This window comes from Phyllopteryx taeniolatus, chromosome 15, assembly GCF_024500385.1.
Source record: "Phyllopteryx taeniolatus isolate TA_2022b chromosome 15, UOR_Ptae_1.2, whole genome shotgun sequence".
NCBI classification, from domain to species: domain Eukaryota; kingdom Metazoa; phylum Chordata; class Actinopteri; order Syngnathiformes; family Syngnathidae; genus Phyllopteryx; species Phyllopteryx taeniolatus.
The window spans coordinates 15,864,974-15,892,746 of record NC_084516.1 but is presented as its reverse complement, the minus strand read 5'-3'; the positions used below and the strand labels follow the sequence as shown (position 1 = coordinate 15,892,746).

General features: G+C 40.8%; 1 protein-coding gene and 1 long non-coding RNA gene across 3 annotated transcripts in view; one reads left to right on the top strand and one right to left on the bottom strand.

Annotated features, from left to right (window-relative positions):
- Window positions 1–1,168: 1,168 nt before the first annotated feature.
- On the bottom strand, window positions 1,169–7,406 carry LOC133465034 (uncharacterized). Its single transcript, XR_009784534.1, has 2 exons — window positions 7,175–7,406; window positions 1,169–1,422 (listed from the first exon to the last, which is right to left on the bottom strand). It is a non-coding gene; the product is annotated as an uncharacterized LOC133465034 (long non-coding RNA).
- A 3,958-nt stretch (window positions 7,407–11,364) lies between these two features.
- The window catches only part of znf462 (zinc finger protein 462), a 69,903-nt gene continuing 53,494 nt past the window's right edge, over window positions 11,365–27,773 (top strand). Inside the window, exon 1 of one of the 2 annotated variants that reach the window (XM_061800007.1) lies at window positions 11,365–11,762. The gene's annotated coding sequence lies outside the window, so the exon portion shown is untranslated. The remainder of the gene's footprint in view (window positions 11,763–27,773) is intronic. The other variant, XM_061800006.1, reaches the window with a different exon arrangement.

Genomic DNA, 27,773 nt, shown 5'->3' with positions numbered 1-27,773 from the left:
TCGGTCGGTCGCTAGGTGGGATTTGGTTTGTCGGTCGGTCAGTCAATGGGTCGGTCAATACTTTATTCATCCACAAGGGAAATTCACTGTTCCAGTAAGCTTTACAATGAAAACAACACAAGGCAAAACAGAAATGCCAAATTTCTATTAAATTATTATTAAAGATATGAAAATATTATTATATTGAACATAGTATTTAAACAAACAATCTTAGAGATATGAAAAATATTAATATATCATCTAAGTCTTTTTTTAAAATACACAAATACGAATTTATTTGTGTATTTTCATAATTCATAATAAGTCATAATTCCAGTGCATTCTGAAGGTCTGTGATAAGGCGTCAGTTTTTTCAACCTGTGGAAATTCTCCACTTATCTTAGTTTATATCATTTCATTTTTCTTTCTTTTTTTTTTTTTTTTTTTTTTTAAATTGAAAGTCTAATATTTCAAGTCCAATAAAGAGCGAGACGGTTATGGGAACGTACACAACAGAGTTGGTGAGAACTTTCTGAATAATATTTAATTTCCATTTTAGAGAAAATGCAACAAGTGTGTTCAGCTGTTATATCTGACTCTTTAATGAGTCAAAGGTTTAGAATACATTTTTGTTTGTTGATTGAGTCCGTGTTTTGTTTTGGAACTTGAATAGTTTAATTGTTCTGGGCTTTCATTGTAGAGTAAAATGAGAAATTAAACTGCGTACTTTTCAATATTTAAAAAGCTGAGAATAAGCGGAACGGAAAATAGATGGATGGATGGATGGAAAAATTGGGTTGTTTTAAAACTTTTGACCACTAGTGTACATAAAACATTAAAAAAAATACATTACTGTACATTCAAACCTCCAAAAGCTGTAACATTTAGAGTTCAACCAACATGTCTGGAAAGATTACAAAGTATTGCTTCTGCTCAGTGGGTAAGAATTAAGAAGTGTGATTTTCCTTTTCTTTGTTTTTTTTGGGGGGTGCTTTTACGTGCTTGCCGCCATATAAGGATAATTGGAAAGAGGAAAATTGTGAGTGCTGACAATCACAGAGCAGGAAATGGAACATTGTGAGACATAGGAGAGCTCTGTACCATAGGAGGGGGGAAAAAACTAATAAAATATAACAAGGCTTTAAGCATAACAGCAATAGCTATAAAATTCCACTATGTGGCAATAGGATGAGTAGTTTTACTTTATTTTAGTCATATTACACCATGATTAATTCTCTTTATACTTGTATGACAGTTTCAAATGTTAAACCACACAATTCAGTTTACGAACAACCGAAAATATATTGCAGCATGAGGGGAATTTTTCTGAAGGGAATTTTGTCGAAACAAATTCCTTCTTTTCGACCATCAGAACTCAACAGCCAACTCCTTCCTCAGAGGGTGGTGCGTTCTCTCCATGTGTCTGTGATGACATGACAAGCCCTGGTGTCAACAAAAAGACAAAAGAAGAATAATAAGAGCAACCTTGGAGAAGCAGTGACACCTGCCTAGTGTCTCGCGTGATGGACAAACATCACAAAGCGCATTGTTTTTCTTATTCTGTGAATGCGAGCGTGTCGTGTGTGCCTCTTGTTTGTCCCTCAGCTCCAAACTCCAAGAAGATTCTGACAGTCAAAATGGATTAAACGAAGCTTGCTGATGGAACACATACAGTAAGGAATAAGCGGGTGCTACCGAGGGTTTACAACTTCCGCTTTCTTGCCTGGTGGGAGGCTGAAGGAGAAAAAAGGAGAAAGGAGAGCTCTCGATCACCTGCTTTGTCTGGAGTGAGTCACCTTGCAAATATATGAATAGCAAATGCAGCAGGAGTAATCTTGATGGCAATTTGCATAGAGCTTCTGCACCACCGCCACGCATATATTTAACATCTCTTCTTTCTCATTCACATCCAACACCTTCCAGCCAGTCTTCCCTGTCTCGCTGTTGTCCTCAAACATCAGGCTGTATTTCCCCCTTTGGCAGGATGCATGACAAGGGGAGGGAGGGAGGGAGCAGGTGGAAGGAAGAGCAAATGACAAATGTGTCTCAAATACACAGCCAGTTCAGCAATAGAGCCCCCCCCCCCCCCCCCCGCCCTTCCAGTTTGGTCTTCGCGCGTCCCTTCTCATCCTGTCGGACCACATTCTAATCAGCTGTAGCAACTAAGGTCTATTTAAGCCAACAACAGAGGGTGGTCCAATGTCTGCAACACCTAAAACCACCTGGGAATAACTCAATTCCCATATCAGAATTTCATACAGTTGAAAAAAAACCTGTAAAGGAAACGATTCAGCAGCTGAAACCATCAACTAGCTGTCTTGACTTTTTAAAAATTATTGCAGTTGCATTGCATGATGACTGGTTAGAGCGTCTGCCTCACAGTTCTGAGGACCGGGGTTCAATCCCCGGCCCCGCCTGTGTGGAGTTTGCATGTTCTCCCCGTGCCTGCGTGGGTTTTCTCCGGGCACTCCGGTTTCCTCCCACATCCCAAAAACATGCATGGTAGGTTGATTGACAACTCTAAATTGCCCGTAGGTGTGAATGTGAGTGCAAATGGTTGTTTGTTTGTTTGTTTGTATGTGCCCTGCGATTGGTTGGCAACCAGTTCAGGGCGTACCCCGCCTCCTGCCCGATGATAGCTGGGATAGGCTCCAGCACGCCCGCGACCCTAGTGAGGAGAAGCGGCTCAGAAAATGGATGGATGGATGGAATTAATTTCTCACTTCAGTCAAGCGAGTTTCCCAAACCCTTGAACGTAGCTGCCATTGAGCCACTTCTAAAAAGGAGAACCCTGGATGCATCCATGTTAGCAAACTATAGACCTATCTCATAGCCAAGATTGTTTCCGACCTCATCACAGTACAGAATCAGCTCTTCAAAGTGCTAAATGATATATGGTTGAGCACTGACTCGGGAAAGATTGCAGTTCTTGTCTTACTGGATTTCAGTAAGAAAATAATATAGTGTTACAACGATACAATTTAGTTCGGTTTGCTATGCGACGCTTTGGAACGGTGAATTCTAATCAGACTGCGATTGCAACTGATGCCCAAATGAAAGCATGTTGCAGTAATATGGTACGAATTGGTTATTTTGGTATCCTTCACAATAGAAAGGCTTAAACTACTATAAATTCAAATCTATTGCACTACCCTGGTTTCAAGCGACCAAACCATCCAGTTCCGCTAGGTACCCCATAGCACGGTTTGAAATTATAAATCCTAATCAGACTGCGGAGCAAATACCCCAACGAAAAATGTCGGAAAATTGGGATGGTGCTCATTGGATATTTTGGTACCCTTCATAATAGAAAGGCTTAAACTACTGTAATGCGGACCGTTGTGAATTTAAATAAACGGCACTAGCCTGGTTTTAAGCGACCAAGCGATACAGTTCAGCTTGGTACCCCATGGTACGGTTTGAAACGATAAATCCTACTCAGGCTATAGATCAAATACCCCAACAAAGGGGGTCAGAAAACTGGGAAGTTACTCATCTGATATTTTGGGACCCTTTACAATAGAAAGCCCTCCCATTGTAAATTGATATAAATGATAAAAAGAGGTTTCAAATCATGTTTCCACCAAACGGTCCAGTTCAGGCTATTGTTTCCACTATGGAGTGTGTTGGCTGGATAGCTATGGTTGTAAATACTGCAAATTAGCCTTACACAATGTATTTCATGTTCTGTTCTTACATTCAATTGTCAACCAATCACTGGACATCAGTTTATCTTACTCCTACACAAGCGAAGCATACTGCACCATATCGTTTCAATTGGGTTTGCCTATAGTATTACTGGGACGTGTATGCCAACCGAACAAACAGGTACCCCAAAAAAGGGGGCTGACTCAATTACTTTTTAAAATCCTTTAAAATAGAAATGTCAAAAATGTATGGCATTCTAAACTGAAGCCAATTGTACCACTCTATGCAAACAGCGAAACCTCGATTTAATGGACCCGGAAACTGGTGCCTATCTCAGCTGACTCTGGGCGGGGTACAACCTGAACTGGTTGCCAGCCAATCACAGAGCACATATAAAGTAACAACCATTCGCACTCACATTCACACCTACAGACAATATAGAGTCTTCAATTAACCTACCATGCATGTTTTTGGGATGTGGAAGGAAACCGGAGTATCTGGAGTAAAGTGACGCACGCACGGGGAGAACATGGAAACTACACACAGGGAAGGCAGGATTTGAACCCAGGTCCTCAGAACTGTGAGGCGGATGTGCTAAGCAGTCGGGCACTGTACAACACACATGACGTAAATTCCGACGGGGAAGGTTGACCAATCTGTGGACATCAACATTTCTAGCTCCTACACAAGCAAACCACACCATTCCATATTGTTTTGTTGGGTTACTGTACAAGCGGTAACCCCACCAACTGATATTAACAAGCGGGATGATACAGGTCAGATCATTTGGAACCATTTACAAGGAAATGCTGAACATTGCATCGTATACCATACCAAATTTAACTGAACCATACTGGCGGGTGAAAACAAGGTTTTCAGACTCTCCGTTTGATATGTTCTTAAAAAGTGTGAAGCTGTTGGGAATAGTGTGTTTCCAAGACTCATTCCCAGTAGGCAGACAACAGAGGAATGCCTGTGTGGAATGTGTGAAAAAGAGATGCTTTTGCTGTTGTTTTGACACAGTCCCACATGATAACCTGTCACACACATTATCTTTGCCTGGGTCTGTGTGATGAATATGTCCCGGCGCCACACTGAGGACCCTGGCTTTACATGCAGCAGTTTTTAATCCCAGGCACTGCCCAGTGTTTGCTTGTTGGCTCTTACCTGGGGGACCTTTCGGTTCAGAAAGCAGATTTATTGTGGATGTTGGTAGGGGAAAAAGACGAGGCACCTTAGACTGCAAATGCCTCATTGCCATAGCAACTGTAAATAAGGATCTTCAAGGAAGATTAAATGTGGCTGCAAGTGAAGGGTCTTTGCGTGGAGTGTGTTATTTGTCATCTCTTGACGCACTTTGCGCATCTGCTTCTTTGGAGGTTAGTCATCTGTAGACTTCATAGGGGAGTCAGGCAATCTTCTTCCTCTCCTTCTTGTTCTTCTTCTTCTTCCTCTTCTTCGTTTTAACGCAGGAATTGTTGTTAGGAGGTTCAATGACAGCTTTCCTGTTGGCCTCCATTGGGAGTATGAGCACATTCAACCACAGATAAACATGATAGGATATTCTCAGTGGATATATTTGAACGTTAACCAGATGATAGATATTATGCCCTTTAGTCCCCACAATTTAGAACAATGTGTCTCAATAACATGTCTGTAGCTTGTTTTCATCAAAATACCCCAAGGATAAAAAAATACATAAATGATTGCATACATTATATTTGTTTTAAATGTACTAGTTCAAGGCAATGAAATGCAGATTGCATTGAACCAGAAGTGCATTCACATGTAACTGAATAGCTTAATACTTACTAGTAGAGTCAGTGTCTTAGGCATGAGATGACAAATAAATATTTTGCAACACGAATGTCTATTTCTACAGGCATGCACAGGGTATGATTATAATTATGAGAAATATGGTATGAGATGATTTTCCCTGCTGTGCTGCAATTAACTCGTCTACTTTATGGGGGTGCGGCTTAGCAAAAGCTGAATTGGTTGGTTGATTCTTTCATGGCTGTATCTTGATTCTTGCTTAATGTCAGATGGGATGGGATCTTCCATCCTTTTGCAGACGTAGTCAGTGACAAGAATCTAATCCGTGAATCTTGACTTTGGAATAACTCAGGCAAATGAAGCGTGGAAGGTGTGTTCGAAACAGCTGAAGGAAGTCACGCTGGCCTTTTCATGCTCAGATCGTTAGACTGATAAATGTCTCTGCGAGCTATCACCAGCCTATATCAAAGACCTCGTCAATAGCAAACAGACGTGGCATTATTGACGTTATTTAACAGGTTGGTAACATACTGGGACAACTGAGACACCATCGCCATTTATATATTCTTCTCCTTTTTGGTTGTTTGTAGGCTACAGGCAACTATTTGATCTTTTCTCAGGCAAGAAGCTTTGTTAGGTCACTAAAGTGGAAGCCTAAATGCATCACAGGTAGAGAGAGGTAGGTAGATTTGCATGATTTCCCACAGCTGATCAGCAATGAAAAATATATATATAAAATAATAAATTGATAAATAATCAACAATAAATTGTAAAAATAAACACAAGAAATTCAAAAAGTAGAAAAATAAAAAAAATGAATTAATGAATAACAAATAAACTAAATATAATATAATATAAACTATAATAAAATGATATTGCTAAGAAAAATAAAAAAGCCAATCAGCAAGGAAAAATGTAAAGACATTATTATATTAATAATGAAACGGATAATAGCAAAAATAGACAAAAATAAAACCGTAAAAGAAAAATTAGCAATTATAAAAAATTAAAATAAACTAGCTCTGCCAATGGCTGGCGACCAGTCCAGGCTGTACCCCGCCTCTTGCCCAGAGTCAGCTGGGAAAGGCTTCAGCACGCCCACGACCCTAGTGAAGATAAGCAGTTTGGAAAAAGGATGAATGGAAAATGAACTAGAATGAAAATACAAAAATCGTAAGAAATACAAATAATCAAAATAAAGAAAGAAAACTAGAAAAACGATGCTATCAGCAGTCAGCAGTAATTTAATAATAAAATACAAATAAAACGTGATTATATAATACCACAATTATTAATAGCAATAATAAAAATAAATGTAACATAACTATTTTTAAAAGAATAACAGAAAACAAAGAAAAATTAGAATTTATTTTTTTTTTTTTTCATAAGTCACCATATCGCAGGATTTTGAGTGTGTGCTGGAATTCTTTTTGTGGTAAAATAATCGCTTCGTAGCGTACAACAAAACTGTCAAAAAAATAATAATTTAAAAAAAAAGAAAAATTCATTAAAACACATATAACAAAGCATAAAATGTACATAGTCTCCAGTACCACTGTGCATTATTGTATGTTTAAGCATTTAAAAGGAGAGTATAGAGAATGTTTCTAAGATAGGAGTTGATAGGAGTGTGAGGAAGATAAATGAGTCTGAGGAAATTCATACAGCTTTAAAATATGGGGATTACTAATACTTTAATTTAGTTGTATAGTATAATAACATAAAACAATACATAAATACGAATAGTCCATCCATTTTCTATAGCACTTACCCTCACGAGGGTCGCAGGGGGAGCTGGCGCCTATCTCAGCTGACTTTGGGAGAGAGGCGGTGTTCACCCTGGACTGGTCGCCAGCCCATTGTAGGCTAAATATGAATTTCCATTCATCCATCCATTTTCTGTACCGCTTATCCTCACTAGGGTTGCGGATTTAAAAAATACATTTAAAATAGACACCGTTATGCACTATGTGACTTCCTGTTGCTCGGTCTGTTTTTAGCCATGCTTGGCACTGCATGCAGGTTTGGGGTTGCATGGGGCGGGGGGTGGTACAGTCGGCCCTGCCCGCTGGCCTAGAGTCCATCCCATATTAATCAGATTTGCTGCAGCAGCCATATGTCCAAGCAGCGTGATAAACCCCCGGCTGCTACCTGGCACCCACAGGCCACTCTGTCAACAATAATGTGTGCTGGTGTAGTGGTTTGGGGAAATACATGGGGCTCCTGCATCACTAAAACACAACATATAAAGGTATTCCATCTGTTGTCTCAACAACACATCAAATGTTTCACATGGCTCCGAGGTGTCACATTATTTTATATATTTACCTCACGCTCACATAATGTGTAATTTTGTTTCTATTTTCTCCATAAGAAATCATGTAAAGTGATTCATATTGAGTTCATATTGTTGCCATCATAAAATCTTTATTAACAATAAAGACAATGTTTTAAGTAACGGCTTCACTGTCATACAAATTTAAAGCTAACCAATGTATTATAAAAACTTATTTATTGCTGAGACATGAGTCATGCTGCTCATTAGCGGCTACATGGTATTCACAAGAAAAAGAAAAAGAAAAGAAAACTATCTGAATCCTTTGTAATGACCTGGATTTCTGCATGAAATGTGGTCTGATCTTCATCCAAGTCACAACAATAGACAAACACAGTCTGCTCAAACTTTCAATCATTCATTCATTTTCCATAGCGCTAATCCTCACTCGGGTTGGTTGGTAGGGCGTGCTGGATCCTATCCCAGCTGACTCTGGGCGAGAGGTGGGGTACACCCTGAACTAGTCAATCGCAATGGCACATATAAACAAACATTCATTCGCACTCACATTCATACACGGGCTATTTAGAGTCTTCACATAACCTACCATGCATATTTTTGGGATGTGCGAGGAAACCGGAGTACCTGGAGAAAACCCACGCAGGCACGGGGAGAACATGCTAACCAGTCGTTCCCCTGCTTAAACTTATACCACACAAACAGTTGTATTTTCATGTTTTACTACACACCATGTAAACGTAACAGTGCATGGTGGAAAAAGTATGTGAACCCGCAGACTAAGCTAATAATAGTCAGAAGTAACCTCGCATCTCACCCAAAGTCAGCTGGGATAGGCTCCGGCACGCCCGCGACAATAGTGAGGATAAGGGATTTGGATGGATGGATGGATGGATGGATAGATGGATGGATAGAAGTCAGCCAACCTGGAGTCCAATCAATGGAACAAGATCGGAGGTGTTGGTTAAAGCTGCTCTGCCTGATGCGAACCATACCTTCCACAAAAGATCTCTCCGAAGACACGTTATAAAAGTATGTCGAAAAGCCTTGATATTCATCAGTACATGTTCAGACAGATTGTCTGTAAATGGAGAAAGTTCAGTATCGTTGCTGCTCTCCATAGGAGTGGCATTCCATTAAAGATGACTGTAAGAGCACAGTGCAGAATGTTCAGTGAGGTGAAGAAAAATCCTTGCATGCCGACTAAAGACTGACAGAATTCTCTGGCACATGCTAACATAATCTATGAACAAACAGCAATTTGATGTAAAACACCAAACAAGAATGGATGCCATTTGAGGATGCTACGGAGGAGGAAGCCACTGCTGTGCAATAAATAAATAAATCAGCGCTACAAGTGTGCCGTTTGCAAACGAACACCTGGATGTTCCACAGCTCTACCGCCGCACTATGTTGAGGTCCGATGAAACCAAAGTTGAGTTGTTTGGAAAGAAAAAAAGTCACAGCACACCACCATCAAAACCTCATCTCAACTGTGAAATATGGTGGAAGGAGCATCATCGTTTGGGAATGCTTTGCTTCCTCAGAGACTGGATAGAATTCTATCACTGACAGAAAAAGGAATTTATCAAGACATTTTACAGGAGGATGGGTGACGCAACAGGATAACTACCCAAAGCAAAGAAGTCAATCAATGACTGAATGGCTTCGATAAAAGAACATACTGCTTCTGGAGAGTCCCAGTCAGTGTCCTGATCTCCACCTGATTGAGATGCTGTGGCATGACCTCAAGAGAAAGATTCCAATCAGACATGCCAAGAAAATTGTTGAACCGAATCGGTTTTGTTAAGAGGAACGTTCCAAAACACCACATGACCGTTTTGCAGGTCTGATCTGCAACTACAGAAAATGTTCTATCTATCTATCTATCTATCTATCTACCTATCCATCCATCCATATATCTATGGGTCAATCTATCTATCTATCGATGGGTCAATCTATCTAATCTACTTTTTCCATGCTGCATTGTGAATATTTACATGTTGTGTTCAATAAAAACATGGAAACATATAATTCTTTGTGTGGTATTAGTTAAACACACTCTGTGTGTCTATTGTTGTGACTTGTTGAAAATCAGGTCACCTTTTATGACCAATTTATGCAGAAAGCCAGGTACTGTTATTGCAAAGACTTCACATACTATATCTTGCTACTATATGTTAACATTTTCTTGTTATAGTGAATACAATTGATTAATTGTATTGATCATATTGTAATGAGCGTGGAGGCAACTGTATATCGTGATAAGTTCTCTTTCTTTGTTCTATGAATCATTATCATCACACAAAATAAGTTAACCACTGTGTAATAAAACTGATATCATTTGAGCTGCATATTGTTACAGATGAATATTGATGTTGAGAGTCTGACACATGAACCATTATCATATAATCCATGCATCTTCTCAAAATTCTGCATTTCCTCCAGGAAGCACACGACTGCTGTCACATGACCAGGAGACTGTGAAAATCGTCATGAAGGAGCTGCATCAACGTTTCTTCTGTGCCACTCACACTGCAACACTGTTCTTATCACTGGCCACATTATATGGTCTTGGCTCTCCATTAAGCACCGTAAATGATCAGCCTTAGCTGTGACTACTTGTTTAAAAATGAGCATTATGAAAAAAAAAAAAAAAAAAAGAGCTGACTTAACGTTTAACGCTGGTTAATACATCACAACATATTATGGCAACCTCCATGTGGCATCCAAATATGGCCCCCAGTGGTTGTGAGCCGTGCTAGTGTGACATCACTGCTATCCGATTGGATTACTGACAATGCTTGACTCACGCAATTCACCCTACCCCTCCTTTTGTGTCTCCTTTTTGTGAATGGGTTGAAAATGTATTATTTAATTAAAGCAATAGATTAAGTCCTGGACTAAAAAAAAACTAATTTAGTCGATAATAACAGTCAATCGACAATCATCTTTGATGAATAAAATATTTAATATAGAGCTATCTATCATCATCATTATCATAAAAACTATATTAATAGTTACATTTTTAATTAAAGTTATTGCTCTTATTCAAATATAAATATTGTTATGCTGTACAGCTATAAATTATTTAAAATCTATTTTTAAGGTATTTTTAAATGATTACTTAGTAAAATAATTTTTTTTTAAAAATGAACACATCCATCCATCCATTATCCGAGCCGCGTATCCTCACAAGGGTCGCGGGAGTGCTGGAGCCTATCCCAGCTATCTTCGGGCGAGAGGCGGGGTACACCCTGAACTGGTCGCCAGCCAACCAATAGCTAATATACAAACCGATTTATTATTGTATTACTGATCATTTATACAAATGTACAAACTTACATACATCGTATATTTTACATTCTGTATGTCAATACTAATGTGTGACAAAGGGCTTATAGAGTGCAATAATGATTAGTGGTACTGTATATATGGAGGAGCATCATCATCAGCCATCAACGTGAACTGCAGATAACCCCACGACGTGCACGCGCACTCACACAAAGTATAGAAAACATACACTGTACAAAAATGTCGCCGGGGCTGTGTGCGCGCGCGCGTGTGTATGGTGTGCGTGCGCGCACACGGGAGCGCGCCGGCGAAGGGGGCTCCGGGGTTAGCGTCTCGGTGTTGGCGTTGAGTGCCGATGAAGGATGAGCTTCTCGGGCGTCCATCCCGCCGATGCTCGCTCGTCTTGTGGCCAACTCTCGCGCACCCTCTGGTGCTCGCTCGCCGCCTGCCGAACTTCTTCTTCTCCTTCTCCTCCTTTGTGTGGCCCGCTCGTCACATTCTCATTGTTGTTGTGGAGGTGGTGTTGGTGGTGGTGGTGCTCGTCTTCCTGCTCTTCCTTCCTCCTCCCCGCGTGTGATAGCGAGCCGCTCGGCGGAGGAGCTCAGGTCATCTGCAGCTGCGGCGGCGAAGAAGAAGAAGAAGAAGAAGAAGGAGGAGGAGAAGAAGAAGAAGAAGAAGGAGAAGCAGGAGGAAAGATGGCGATCACACACTAGCCGGAGCGGGCGCACGCATGAGACCAACAACTTTGGAGGAGAAGGAGAAGATTGTAGCGGTGAGTTTTGACCGTTTATTCGCTGTATTTTGTCGCGCTTTATCAGCGGCGACGCGATTCCACTTTCATGGAGGGGGCGCTTTCGTTGGGGCTTTCAAGGTCTTGTGAGAACGTCGCCATTGGTGGATCATGGGATAGCTTTTCGCCTCATGCGTGACCTGGAAAGAGCTTGACCCCCTTCCCTCCTCCTCTTCTTCCTCCACAGGGAGGCTTCTTTTCGTCTTCGTTTTTTTTAATGGCCACCATGTAAGCTCAAAGTCAAGTGTCTTCTCCTCACTCCCCGGTTCGTTCGCGCTTGTGTCCGTCAGTTCATGCAAGGAAATGGACGTTGAGGCTTATTTTATGACCCTCTTCCTCCTAAAAAAACGCCAGAGGGATTAGTGAGAAAGTCGGGAGGAGAAGCCACAGTACGGATGGTTGTCCTCTCTTGTGTCCTCCATTAGTAGTTGCCATGCAAGTGTCCAAGCATGAGCAGGATATGTTCCCCCTCCCTCTTCCCTAAATCTGGTGGCCATTTTTTACCCCCCCCCTCCCCCTTGTCTCCACTGGATGATGGTGATGCAAATGTGCTGTCATTGTGTTCTTGTGGCTCCTGGCTGCCAGTCGCTGGTCTTGGGTCAGGTGCTTGCATTTTTTTTTTTTTTTTTTTACAGTGTGGAGTTCCAAGCATAAAATGGAGGCTGGCAGATGAGTCTTCCGGGGGGCGTGGAGGGGGGGGGGGGGGGGGGGGGGGGGGGGCAGAGTGGCAGAACAAAGGTGGTGTTTGACATGGAGCTGCAGGGCCAGACAGATGGACGAGGAAGTAGTAGAAGAAGCAGCAGAAGAAATCAGACTGCCATCTTCAGTTGGGCTCAGGAAACTTGTCGCATATATATATATATATATATATATATATATAATCTCTATCATTTATTATTAGCGACACCAAGGAAGTGTATTTTAAATGCAAAAACTACTTGATAGACTTACATCAAACTTGAAATTTCTTTATTATTATTAAATCATAGTATGGCTCAAAGCATAATAATCAACAATTGATCGTCAGCAGTGGAATTGATCCCTGATTAATCATGTCTCGAAGCAGTTGCGCCAAAAAAATGCTGTGCACTACTCAACAGTGGCCAGCAGAGGCACTGTTGTTCTTGTTTGAGCTCAACGAAATTGTGGCATGAAGAACAACATGACCTCAGGTGTGGGACATTGTGTCTTACTGATGCACTTCAGTCTTTTATTACCACAAGTGGTAACACAATACACATTCATACAAGAGCTACTATCGGTTAAATCTCCCCAGTCACTCCACATGCAGACTCCCTGACTTGAGGTACAGCAACACAGTGACAATTCCTCTCGTCAACACCCACATCAAAACATCAGTTCAGAATATTTAAAGATTCTACCTTCTCATGAAAAAGATAAAACATTTATAGCAAATGACTAATTCATTTATTATTTTTCCACATGATTGATCAAGGCAATGTAGTCAAATACCTGTCCCTCAGAACCAGAATATTTGTATTAATCACTGAAGTTACTTTAGTTTTTCCAACAGATAGCATCCCCATTGTTATCTCAATTACTACCACCTGCAGGACTAGAATAGAACATCATTGACTTGCCTAGGGTGTTTATTTTTCCCCAATACATTTTTATTACAGAAGAACAGGTTTTACACCAAGAGAGCGGAATGTACAACTATTTGGAATGATTGTTCAGCCTTAAGAGAGGTCTGTGCCGTACAGGATAGTCGTAATGTTGTAGTTAAAAATACTCATTGCTCGTAAGTTATCAGTATTTTCCATCATTTTACACTAAGAAAGGGTTCCCACTTCCTGCGAGAACTTGAAACGTCTTAAAATGTTTTACTGTTCTTTGTTCAGCCTTGGTGGAAATCTGAACTTCACTGACTTGGCAGAATGTCAGCAGTCCTGATGATGGTACCACTACAATACGATTTCACATCATTCTAGTAATACAGGTTCCCGTAAGGGTTGAACCTCCTTAAAATCCTTGACATTTCCACAAAGTACTTTAAAGTGCTCATTGTTTGGCCTTGACTGGGATCTATACTTCTCTGAGTTGCCATAACATTAGCAGAATATGAAAATGGCAGATGAACCTAGCAAGCTTGCAACTATTACCACTATTTGTTTTGTTCTGTCATTCAACAACCAAACTCAACTATCTCTTTCAACTCAAGTGCTTGAGGCAGACGGGCGCTCACGTTGACTCGTCGTTTTTCCAAAATGGTTACTTCCTGTTCGGAGATTTTCCATGACCGTAGTGCTTGGTCATGTAAGGACTTTTTGGTTCTCTAGAGCGAACCTCTCAGTGATGGTAAAGAGGAGAATGTGACCATAAAACTGAAAGTTAACATCTTGCCTGCTCAGTAATATAGTTCGGCAATAAAGATGAAAAAAGACAATGTATTCCACCAGCATGTTATGCTATTGTCAATCATCATTTAAGACTGATTATTTTATTGTTTCGTGTTGTTATTAACAGTGGTTTGCTTCTTTTTACACTTGTATGGCTGTTAAAGAATGTTAAAAGGGTCAACCTTGGATGTTTTTGTGATTAAGGAATGTGCTGATAAACCTTCTCCATATCAAAAGTCTTCCACATTGAAGAGTTTTGATTTGGCACTACTTAAATGAGGAATTGAATGGACACTTTTGCAGCAGCGTTTGATTGTGACGGTAATGACTGATGGACACTTGATGACTGGTGTTTACATATGCTGACCGCTGCAGTGTTTCTTTTGACTGTGGTTAATGTTCAACTAAGTGTGAAGTAATGGCGCACAGTCCAAGTAAGGAAGTTCTCAAGATGTGCCTCATGTTGTGGCCACTTCGACTTAAATGACTTTCCTCAGAAAAATAACCTGAAGGCGTTCAGCCTATCAGGAGTGTGTGTTGGTGTTCTGCAGTGGTGACGGTTGTGTGCAATGTTGCTGACGAGCAGGGTGTGTTTGTGTGTGTGAGAGCCTGACGTGGTGTGCTGCGACAGCGCCCAGGCTGAGGAGAGCCATCCAAATCAAAATGGTGGCGATGCTCCTTCTCTCCCCCTGGCGTGGCAGGTTCCTCGAGGAGGAGCCGGCAGGAATCTGCTGCGCTCGACACATTTCTCTGGCCGGCCGCTGCGGTGTTGGTGGACGAGCCCTGTGCTCTCCCAACTCTGGGGTGGTGTTATGGCCTCACTAGAAGCTGTTGTTGTTAACTTTCAACACTTTTGCCACGGAGTGCGCTCGCGTTACCATAACTGGCATTTTCAGAACAGTCGTTTGTTTTTCGGGACTCTAGCTAAGGTCTGTGACTGGTAACAAAAATCAGTTCTAGGGCCAAAGGGTTACATCACATTAACTGTAGAGGCAATGTTTTAAGTAACTAATTTAAACATTATTAATTGTCATACAATTGTAAAAAGAAGGTGACCATGATACTATTATAACATTAAAGCAATAAAACATTCAGTCTTACACGATGAACAAGGGCGTAATGCAAAGTCATGTCGCAGATGTCTAGCGCATCTCACTTTTTAACATTCTTCATTTGTCCTAAAAGTGTACAAATAACTGATGTTAAAGGTAATACATTAAAACAATGTCTTAACTTTAATGGTGCAATAAAGGTCAAAATGTAAACGATGAATTGAATATATTGATTAGAAAAAGTTGAAGCAAATACTCTGCCTCGAAAGTTCGCACGGATCATTTTTCTACACAGACAAATGTTACTGCAGTCGCACGCACCACTCTGTGTCGAAATAAGTTGGTGTGATGGCAGTGAGCCAGGAGGGAAGAGTCTGTAAAACACAGGAGAACGTCCAACGTTTGGGATCTTTTCACACTTAAAAAAGAAGATCAAGTGCAGTCTGTCTATTGCAAATGAGAACTTACTACAACAGCACGTCTATGATTGCCAACACAAGCTAACCTCTAATTTAATATAGCCTACCACTGTTAGGTAGAATGTATTTTAATGCCCTCGCAAGTAGTCAAGGATGGATGCAGTCATCGTTGTACTATCAATGGCTTTATTGAACAAACTAACAAAAGAAAGAATTAAACAATACATTCACACACTAGTTGCTACAGCCATGTCCAGGCACTCAATGTGCAGACTGGCTAACCTGAGCTAACAACGGCTTACTACACTCATGCTGATGCACACATTTTGTGTTTGTATTGAATGCATTGTGATATATATCGAATGGGAGTCCGCTAATGTCGCGTAGCTTCCCAATGTACTGTATTCTCTTTTGGATTAAGTGGCGTTAAAAAAGCCAAAGATGGCAAAATGCGGTCAGAGCTAATTCTTTGATGCTTGCTGATCTGAGGACTTGTGACATTAAAAACTAAAGTTTTATTTGATATCGTGCACCACGTGGCTTCGAACGCTGATGTTTTGGGGGGACTTCAGAGCCGCATTTAGTAAATTATTTTAAAACACTGACTTGACTTGACAATACCATTAAGACCCAACATGATGTATGGATAAACATTCATCCTGTTGTACAAAATGTTCATCCATCCATTTTCTGTACCGCTTATCATCACTAGTGTCACTGGCGTGCTGGAGCCTATCCCAGCTATCTTCGGGCGAGAGGCAGGGTACACCCTGAACTGGTCTCCAGCCAAGCGCAGGGTGCACATAAACAACCAGTCGCACTCACATTCACACCTACGGGCAATTTAGAGTCTTCAATTAACCTACCATGCATGTTTTTGGGATGTGGGAGGAAACTTGAGTACCCAGAGAAAACCCAAGCAGGCACGGGGAGAGGCACTCCACACAGGTGAGGCCGGATTTGAACTCGGGTCCTCAGAACTGTGAGGCGGATGTGCAAACCAGTCATCCATCGTGCCGCCACAAAAATGTTCACACCAGTGTAATTAAATTTAGAACGTAAGAGTATGCAATGTGCTATTGCCTCGGGGCGTTGACTTTAATCATTCACATTTGAGTAGCTTTTTAAATTCATTTTCCCCCCCCTACGTGTTGTAAGCTATCTTGTTTAATGGCTTCAGGAGACTTGGGATTGGGATCGTTACGGTGGTGCGATATCGCGATGAAGCCGCTGATTTATATTATTTGTGGCAAACAATGACAGACAGCCCCGTGCCCAAAATGGGTCTGCAAGTGAAATTGTCTTTTGTGATAAAAATGAATTGCTCTTCCCTATTGAATATTGGAAGCAACTGCGATGACACTGACAAAACAAAATGTTAGCGTGCAACCAGAACATCATGTGCTTGTTTTTATCTTTTGATGTGATTAAAGCAAAGACTGAATTAACCTTGTTGTTACTTTCAATAAAACAAGCCCATGCACACATCTATGGCTTAATGTTCTTTTGAGATTCTTATTTATTTATTTTACCTAGTTTGTGTGCGCTTATCTGTTGATAAACTAACATCTCCATACATGCTTTCCTTGCTCTTTGCTTCTGTAAAAGTATGTAAATTACATAGCAGTTTAAAGATGAGCTAGGGTTGGATAGAACTGGATTTCTAGCAAGGAACATTGAAACTAAAGTCGAATACATGTCAGAATTGGAGCAAATTTCTCTAAAGTGGCATAAAATCGCTCCGGATGAAACGCCACGATGCAAGACATTGCATTGAAAGCATTAAAACCAAGAACTGGAAATGGACTATGTTAGCATTATTCTGAATTTAGAAAGGAATACAGGTGCTTGGTACAGTACAGCTAAGTTGTCTGATAATTTAAAAAACAATAATTATCAAAGGGTATTATTTTTGCCCTTTAACAAGAACACCTGTTAACTTCTTTTTACACTTGTACGACAGTGAATATTGTACAAAGGGTGCGACCAAAATGGATCATCTTGCAATGTAAAAAAAGTTACCTCTCTATACTGGTTGCTCAGCAAAGTATGGCCAGGTCGATAATAATGAGGACAAAGACATCAAATTCAAAGGTGACTTGATTTTTTTTCATGGATGGATGAATCTAATATCCATTGGTTAGCTGCTTTTTCCTGTACACGTATGACAGTTAAGAATGTCAAAAACCACAATGCATTCAAGAAGTATTTGTTCGAGGTGATTTGTATGCTGATGAGTGTCAGTAATCCATTTCCCTTATCATATCCCCATATTTTATTTTTTTAAATTTTATTTAAGTTTTTGTATGACAGTTAAGGATGTTAAAGAAAAATATGTAAATCAACTTGTCATCCAAGTGTTATCTTTAATCCCGGTAATCCAATTCCCTATTGGCAAACATCGTATTTTTTTTATGTCTTCTGATTATCTTTTTATACTTGTATGGCATGGTACTTAAAACATTGCCTGTATTGTTAATACATGTTTTATGAGGAACATATTAATTTTCCATTATTTCCTAAGGGAAAGATTTATTTTAAACGGCAACAAATTGTTGGTTAACCTCAGATGTTTCGCTGTATTTCAGTATTATTAAAAACGAATAATCGTTTGGATGTAGTTAGGACTTGTGTGTATGAAGCCCATCACTCTCTCTCTGCTGGTCTCTCATGGCACTCGTCCATTCTTCTCCACCTGGGGCAGCTAAGGGAGGCTCAGACAAAAGCAAATTGAAATGCTCTAGTGAGTGCTTTCTTGACATGATGCACAGCTCATGAGATGCAGGCCGGCCCTTCTGCTGCTGCTGCTCTCGTTACGCCACTTGCTTCCTTCTCCTTGTGTGTATGCTCAAGAAAACCCAATAGCCGTGTAGCAAAATGTCACTAAAAGTTGGTAGCTTACCACTCCACAAGTCCACACAGCGTAAATGTCTTCTTGGTTCTTCATTAATTTATGTACAGTGTACTGTATGTTATAGCAATACGTGATGAATTTCAGTATGCTTTGGTTCAAATTTCAGTCCCTGGTTGAAACTAACGTGCTTCAGCTTCATGTCAGGGTTAAACTTCAACAAGGAAGTAGTGTGTGTGTGTGTGTGTATGCGTTAAAGAGAGAGAGAGGTGTCTTTCCAGTTTCTGTTGTCAGTTGCCACGTTACACCACTGCCAAACTGGTTCCTCTTCTCTGCTTTCTATCAGAACATCAACAGTCTCAACGTCGACTTCTCTCTTGTGGGAAGAAAAAAAAGGTAGCTCAGTGTCTTTATCAGTAGGCTTATCAACACCCTGAGCATTCTGGATCTGGTTTGGATGGAGATTGAGTGTTGTTGCTGATAAAAGCCCACCAACACGCTCAGGTTTCCTGCCCTAAATTCAGGATTTATGGTCCTCCTCCTAGTAAGACACAGTGAACCCACACTCTGTCAGCCCAAAGCTGCCTGTGGTGGGGAGGGAAATAGAAAAAAACAACCCTCTGAATTCTTTGGAGACGGCCGTTCCTTGGGCACTGTGGTGCCACGGGACAAGGCCTTCATTGAGCTGGAACAGGAGCGGTCTTGTAGAAAGGATGCACTGGCTGGAAGCAACAGAGCTGTCCAAGGACGATTAAATATTTAGGAGTTTGGAAAGGAGGTCTCGGTGGTAAGTTAATATTGATGGCTCTCTCTCATCTTTCCCACCCCCGTCTCAACTTGTTGAGTTACCTCAAGAGGTCCCAACCTGGGGAGGAACCTGCTCTAAACTTAGCCCTATCTTTTTAAAGCTTTGCCACCACCTTCACAAGCATTCAAACCGCTTGGACTTTTTCACTCCTAATTGCATCCTGCATCCATTTTACTCTCTTCTGTGGAATAGTCCATCCAAACGTGCTGCTAAACCTCTCCCAGTTGCTGTGAGCAGGAGTCTTTGCAATGCTGACTTCCTTGAATGCCTGACAGTGTTTACTGGCACTTGTCCATTCAGGATAATTTACAAGAAACCCTTTTGTGCATCTCAAAAGCTTTTTTGAATTTTTGTTTTAATAAAATCAATACTTTTATGGCACATTGGAAACAGCATGGGCATTGTACCCATTAGGTGCAAAGATAGAATTAATAATCACATTATAATTGGCTGTTGGACCTCCAAGTGGGACTGTGTGATAGTTGGTCCTATATATTGAGATAAGATGACAACGTTGGATTGATTTATGTCAGGAAATTGTTTCCTAGGGCAGATTGCTGTGTGGAATGCAAGGTTTCCTGGCGTGATTGTCCTTGTGGAAAAACACTTCCTGGTTTCTCGCCACGACCTGTCCTTGGACATTTCTACGCGAGCTTGAGACTTAAGTGGTGTGTTGTGTGGTTGTGTGTTCGCTCGAGGAGGAATGAGTGAATCACATTTACAGTAACTGGATTGGTTATTGTTAACAATGGGACAGCTTATTGAGAAATCACAATAATTACATGTTTTGTGCAACCAAATAAGAAAGTACTTGGCAACCTATTGTTATCAACACGACCAGGAAGGTTGCTTACCCCGGGATTGGTGTGTCTGTCTGTTAGCCGGGCTATGCTGAAATACTGAAGGTGCGATATTATTTGATGGGCTAAGGGAGAAATCATTCACTGTATGACTTTTTCCACATTTCTTTGTAGGCTGACACAAAAGCCATGTGGAACAGAACGGTGTTCTGGGATAGGAGTCATAGAGTATCTCACAATATGGTAATTTGCCATGAATAGAGAGAGTATCACCAAACTGTGATTATGTGATTTCACAGTTTTCACAATGTTGTCTTAACAGCACAATCTGCTTTTATTCCTGAACATCTTTCACGTCGAACCAACCAAATTGTGTGCATTTTCACACAGCAAAGCAGCTTTCCACAGATGCAGATTAGATGCATCTAGAGACAAGTGTTTGGGTGTTGAACATCCCACCCCTGTCACTTGTGACACTAGCTCCAAATCTGGGCAATTCACGGATAGACTGCGACACCACAATTCCGTATCAGTGCTGTTGACACTCAACAGTAGTACGGAGAAAAGCCGACTACGCGTTGTGTGAAACAAACGCTAAAAACATTTAGAAACAGCTGTCTTGCCAGTCCTGAATAATGTGACGCGATAAAATATTTTCATTGGTTGTTTAGATTAAGTCTTGATGGTACATGGAAAGGATTGCTCAGATCCATATTACATTTAAATTTCAAAATATGCATTGGTTTAGAGTCGGCAACTGATATTTAATGCTGGTGTAGCGATATCATCCAATAAGAGATACCAATGCGATAAGTTGCAATATTTTGTTCCTTTAATACAGCAAAACGTATAATTTATTGTTTGCTCGATATTTTAGAGAAATGTTTTCTTTGAGCTTGAGGGAAGAATCCTCTTAAAGAAGCCAATTATATCTAGGGACCCCTATGTGCATATAATTGTAAAAATCACGCTTTGGGCTATTAATTGAAGCGTGTTCTGTGAACCAGTCATGTTAAGATGGAATGTTTATTCATGATCTAGAGAAAAGATTATGTTACTTCGATATTCTAAATGTGAGGGCACCCGTATTTGATGTCCACAGGAACTTGGACATGTGGCTCGCAGGCTTGTGTGACAGGGTGATTCAAATCTCCAAATTTAGAGCCACTAGTTTCCAGTGTTCTCTCGGCGGCCATCATCTTCTGCTTCTGCTGACCGGCAGTGATGACTATCTGCAGAGGAACCAGCAGGAGAGTTTAAACATTTCCATGTGTGTAACAAAGCGAGCAGAGGCAGCAGCTCTTCTCTCTGCTCTCGAAGGGCCAGCCAAAGACCTCCAGGAGCACAAAATGGTGGACGGTTGTGCCACCGATACTCCAGCGTGATTGGTTGTGTGTTTTTGGCCGCAGTGGGGCTGCAGTGTGAAATAGAGCCCTCTGTGTGGAGCATTGGCCTGGGCCCTGGCTGTGATGCAGAAGATAATTCTGGGCGCCCCAAGAGAGAGACGAGGAAGCAGCCAAGTGAAGTGACTGTACACCAAAAAAAAAGGTTGAGCAGACTTTCAGACAACTCCAGCCATGCATGTCTGCTTCCTCTTCTCTCTCTGCTAAACCCATTGGACTTCCGATGTTCATTGTATTTGTGCATTGGCTTTAAAACAAAATGGCTAAGAAGAAAGGGTTAAAGGATGACATCGTAAAGGCATACATTTTCACAGCTACACCCCACCCCCCTGGTCTGAATTAGTTGGTGGTATGAATGGGCATGTTAATTGATGGGTAATTATTATGTCAGTTGTGTAGAATTGATTGATTCAACCTAAAGCAATGGAGAGCACTACTTGGCTACAACGAGCAGAGGTGCTGTTAATTCAGTCTCAACTAGTTTGCTAGGACATTCCAGAGAGAGATTCTTCCCGAAATTAATCAAGGTATGAAGGTAAATACCTCTCAGCCGATCCATCCCGAGTTGATTTGTTTGTCCAGTGAACCAAACCAATGAACGAAAATGCAAACCAAGAACTTTGGCGAGTGCACTTTAACAGGATGTTAGGTAAGGTTTCATTTAGGGCTATCACTATTGAATCTTTTTAGAATTGATTCTGCTATTGGTTGACTAATCGTATAATAATTCCCCCCCCCCCATATTACAGAAACATATAAAATATACAGTGCCATGAAAAAAACCTAATAACTGGTCGGCCCTCAGCAGCAGCAACAACTGAAGTCAAGCGTTTTCTATACCTCTCAATGAATCTTTTACATCTCAGTGAGAAAATCTGGCCCACTCTTCCTTGCAGAATTTTTTAAATTCAGTAACAGTGAAGGGTTTTCAAACATTAATGACCTTTTTAAGGTCATGCCACAGAATTTCAGTCGGATTCAAGTCCGGACTTTAAGTAGGCCACGCCAAGACTTTCTTTTTTTTTATTTTTATTTTTTTATTATTATTATTTTTAAACCACTACACATTCAGTGATTTATTCTCAACACCACTTATCCTGTTCAGGGTCGCAGGTCGCTGGAGCCTATCCCAGCTGACTTTGGACAAAAAGCGGACTACACCCTGAACTGGTCGACAGTCAGTCGCAGGGCACATATAGACACGGACAACCATTCGCACTCAGATTCACACCGTCACTGAGTGGGAACTGAACCCACGCTGCCCGCACCAAAGTCAGGCGAGTGTACCACCACACCATCAGTGACTGGGGTCAAAGCTGATTGGTTAATTCGTTTGACCTCGACTAAGAACTTCAGATCTCTCCAGTGTGATGCCACACATTCAGAGAAACCTCTGTTTTCATTGGGTATTTTGTTCCTATTTATAAAATGGCTTAACGACGTAACAGTAAATCGTAACACAGAAGAGACAATTTATATCCTGACCAATCAATTGACAGCTACTGTATCTCCTATAGGGTTGACATGACACCAAAATTCTGACTTCGATACTTACCTGGTTAAAGTACCTTGATACCGGTACTGTAACGATACTATGGCAAAAATCGAATCTGTTTCGTACTCCTTGAATGCTGGCAGCTAGATCCATTCCACACATCCACACAGAGAGGCAATTTCTGAACATTACTCTGTGGCGGCTAATATGCGAGCGCATCGGCCTGAGGTTCCACCTGTGCGCTCAGGCCCTGCTTTGGATAAGTCACAAGAGTTGACGAGACCAGAAAAAAACACTTCCGCCGCTTCTGCTGTTAAGAAGTAACAGTACTGTGTTACAATGATCTAAATGATGCTCACTATTTTTATTTTTCAATTATTGCTTATTTATCAACTATTTCGTGCACGAGACTACGACTTCAAATTCCGCATCGGGCGCTGTTTGCGCCAATCCAATTTAAGTGGAAAGTCACATGACCTCACACAACGTTTTCTATTGGGCTTCCCGGGAATAGGTATTGACACCAGATAAGCCAGCCCGGCTTATCGTCGTACCTACGTGGCCACCATGGATTTTTGGGTACGATCAGCGAGTTTAAAAACACGATAACCGATCACCAATCCAATCACAAGATGGAGCAATGCGTCTATTTAAGTGACTTGTTAATTTACTGTATACACTTGTGTACTGTATACTCAGCATCTTCAAAAGTATTTTAGACAAAAAGTAAAACATTAATGACCTCTACGGGGCATTCAAGGATTTCCCACTGACATAGGTTTAAGTTTTCAGTCAGGTCAAACCAACATTACATGACAAAAATAATAGGTGCTAACTTAGTATAGTTAAATTACTTTATTGTAATTAAATTACTTCGCAGACACCAAAACTTTAGAGCATTATTCGACAGAACGCCGGCATGTTTACGTACAACCGTGTACACACACACACACACACACTGTATGTATAGATCACACCGTCCATCGTTGTTTGAGCCGAAGTGAACTTCATGGGAGATGACCAAGGAGGAAACCACTGTTGAAAATAAATAATAAAAAAGCGAGACAGAAATTTGCCAAACTGCATGTTGACAAACCACAAAGATTCTGGGAGAATGTCCTTTAGACAGATGAGACAAAACTAGAACTTTTTGTTCACATTTAAAAATGAAGCATACCAAGAAAAGAACACTGTCCCGACTGTGAAACATGTTCTGTGGCTGCTTTGCTGCATTTGGCACAGGGTGTCTTGAAATCTGTGCAGGGTATAATGAATTTTTAACACTATCAAGGTATTTAACAGAGAAATGTGCTGCCTAGTGTCAGAAAGCTTGGTCTCAGTCGCAGGGCATGAGTCTTTCAACAGAATAATGACCCAAAACAGCTAAAAACACCCAAGAATGGCTAAGAGCAAAACATTGGACTATTCTGAAGTGGCCTACTATGAGCCCTGATCTAAACTCCATTGAACATCTGTGGAAGGAGCCTGAAAAATTCCTTCTGGAGAAAGCACCCTTAAAACCTGAGACAACTGGAGCAATTTGCTCATGAATGAAGAGTGGGCCAAAATACCTGCTGAGAGGTGCAGAAGTCTCAGTGAAAGTTACAAAAGTGGTTTGATGGCAGTGATTACCTCAAAAGGTTGGTTGTGCAATAAAATGTTAAGGGTACAGTCATTTTTGTTTCTTTTTAAAAATAATTCTGTTGAATCACAATTAAGAAGCAATGTCTGATTTTCAGTGGTTAATTTTCACAATTTTTTTATTTAATAGTTTTGTCAGATTCATTTTATTTTTGTGACCACAGTGGGTTTTTCTTTAATTAACAGGCATACCAACAATTTTGTCCATGTGTATAAATACCCCAGCAGTCTCATGGTGTCAGTCCAGGAAATGTCATGAAGTGGCTGCCTTAAAGATACAACGAGATGGTCATTCATGCCCCTCCTAATCTTCTTGGTAGTTATCTTGTGCAAAATAGGACAAATGTTGCTACTTAATGTTCTGTGTAACGCACCCAACCCCCTCCATCGTCTGCTACTTTTATTTTCAGCAGGCTGAGCGAGCACTTTGCAAAACAGAAGGCTACCCTTGGAGCAAGGTTACCACGATGGCCGCTTCTCCACCAATTTTTCATGCGGCTTTGGAGAGCAAACGTGGCCTCAGCGAGTCCTTAATTGAGAGGGCTTGGGAGTAAAGATAAAAAAGAGTTTTTCTAGGCTGTCTGTCTGTCTGGATGGGTGGCTGATGTCAGGTAGCCATCTGTCACACAGCGACGGTCTGACCTTGCAGTATGGAGGACCCAGACATAAAATATGGGATTAGCAGTTTTCGACTTGTGTCATTCCTTTTGCTATCTGCTCTGACAAAATACTTCCATACATATACATACTGTTAGCCATGTCCCAATTTAGCTTGAATTTCAGATGGTAAACCTCTGTAGTTCTGGTGCTCTGCTAGTCAAAGCAGTTGACTGAATGTGATGGCGGTGCTCGTAAACGAGGTCCTTGAGGACGATGGTCTTTGAGGCCTACTGCAGTGCGCTGCAGCATTTCCTTTTTATGTCCTGTCAATGTGACACCAGTCAAGGTCAGGCTGCAGACAGATCAGCAAAGCTCACTAGATTGCAGCCCCCAAGCAGCTCTGCGCCTTTCCACCGCCTCTTGAGACACTCAGTGTTTTGCTTGCTTGTCCTCACAAAAACCTGACTTTCCTCCCTTCTTTCTGACAGACACAAAAGACAACCATTTTTGTTTTAGCTGAGTAACAATTGACCCGCTTGCAAAGTAAATTTTTTTACTTGCACTGCAATAACATCCACTAAAACATTTTCATTTAGTATCCACAATTTAAGTGACTGATAATGGGATTTAATATATTGTAAAACATCAAGGCATTTAAATATATGATACTACTGTTAGCATTGACATGTAGTGCAATACCTAACAGCAGCATATTTCACACTGGCCATCTAAGCCAGTTTAAGGTACCAATGCAGGATGGGGGGGTTGAAGTTGACCCAAGGATTTGATTCCGATGCAGTATCAGTGGCGTAACAGAGTGCCACTGCTCACACCCTTTTGTGTTGAAAGAAATGGTTTCTGTTGAACCCAAGTTGCCACTCATCTACTTAAGTGCTGTGTGAATGCATGTATCGCAATATCACACTTCTTGGAGTTCAATCTGTAATGGCACTGGCAAATGAATCCTTATTTTAGAGGGTTCAACATTAACGGTAGCCTGATTGCCTGTGGCTGCTACACCGCTGTTTTGGGCTACCCCCTACGGAAATGGGCCCGCTCGGGCCAATAGAAATTTCTTAATCACCCAAAATTTTCACCTGCCAAAAATGGCCCAAATTTGCATTTTCTCTGTCGGTCTGAAATTCTTTTATTACCAAAACATCCCGTCCAAGACGCAAGGAGAAACCACGACCGGCACCGCCTGACTAGATAAACGGGCACGGGTCGGGGTTTTCCTCAGGAGAATTGCCGAAGCTAACGCTGCTAGCTGTTCAAATTTTATACAAGCGGCAGCAGGACCACTTAATGGCGGCGAGGAACAAGGGCAGCGACACAAAGTGAAGCTTCATCGCGAGATTATTATGTCCAATTTTGTGTGGACAACTACTGTGCGCTAACGAAGACTTTCATTAAAAAAAACTAATAAGGCAACACGTACCAACCAATAACCTGACACTTTACGGCACTGTCGTAACACTTGTCTGACTTGTGGCACAATACGGCATATGGGCGGCGTATGAGCTGGTGTGAATCATAGACATTGTGGAAATGTGGTTATCTATCTGGTGTAATAAAATTTCTTCACATGAAAACAGTCAAACGTGGTGCCTTCATATGAAGATATATTTTATATTGTTCATTATTTGTTTGTACCGGTATTTATTTATTTCAAGGATAAGCCCTTGAGATGCATCGTCTCATTTTCAATTAGGTCTTTTCAACACTTATTGATAATCACCAATATACAAAATGAGAATTAAAGATGCATCAAAATCATAATGCACGCGCGCGCGCACACACACACACACACACACACACACACTGCTCCCCAAAGCTTAGCCACTCACCAACCAGCCAATATTTTACAAAATGCACGTAATGTACATACTGTATATGAATGTATATTGTGCACATCAAGACACAAGATAAACCATTGTTGGAATGTCAATGCTAAGTAAATATTTTATTAATTTTGTAATTGATTTATTATTTGAAGCATTATTAATTTGTGCAACTGAAATGCCTTGATTTTAGTGAGGTTAGTGCAGAGTCATCGCTATTAATGCAACTGTACTAATAATTTCTTAAAGGGCCTTAAATAATACAACATAAAGACACTAAATACAAAATCATTAAAACTTAATGTATTATATCATGACTATACGGGTTCTGACAGGGCCACCGCAACTTGGCTCAAAGGCTTAACGTCGGACCCTGCTTTACTGTTGTCATTATTAGGACAAACATTTTTATGAGAATAAAGTCAGAAAATAGTTGCTTTTACATTAAATATTAAGAAAAGAATAAGTTGAATTTATCATTAAGAATTATGTCAATTGTGTGGAATTGATTGTTGATGAATCCTCTTTTGAAACAATTGCAGCAAAATCAAGTGCAATACTTGGCTGGAACGAGCAGAGATGCTCTGAATTCACTCAACTAGTTTGCGGTCTAAAAGAACAAAACATTTTAAAATTATGAAAAGTGTCATGTAATGTTTTGAGAATAGTTGTATTTTTTTCAAGAAGAAAGGTAATGGTACGTTTGACGTAGTTAAAAAAAAT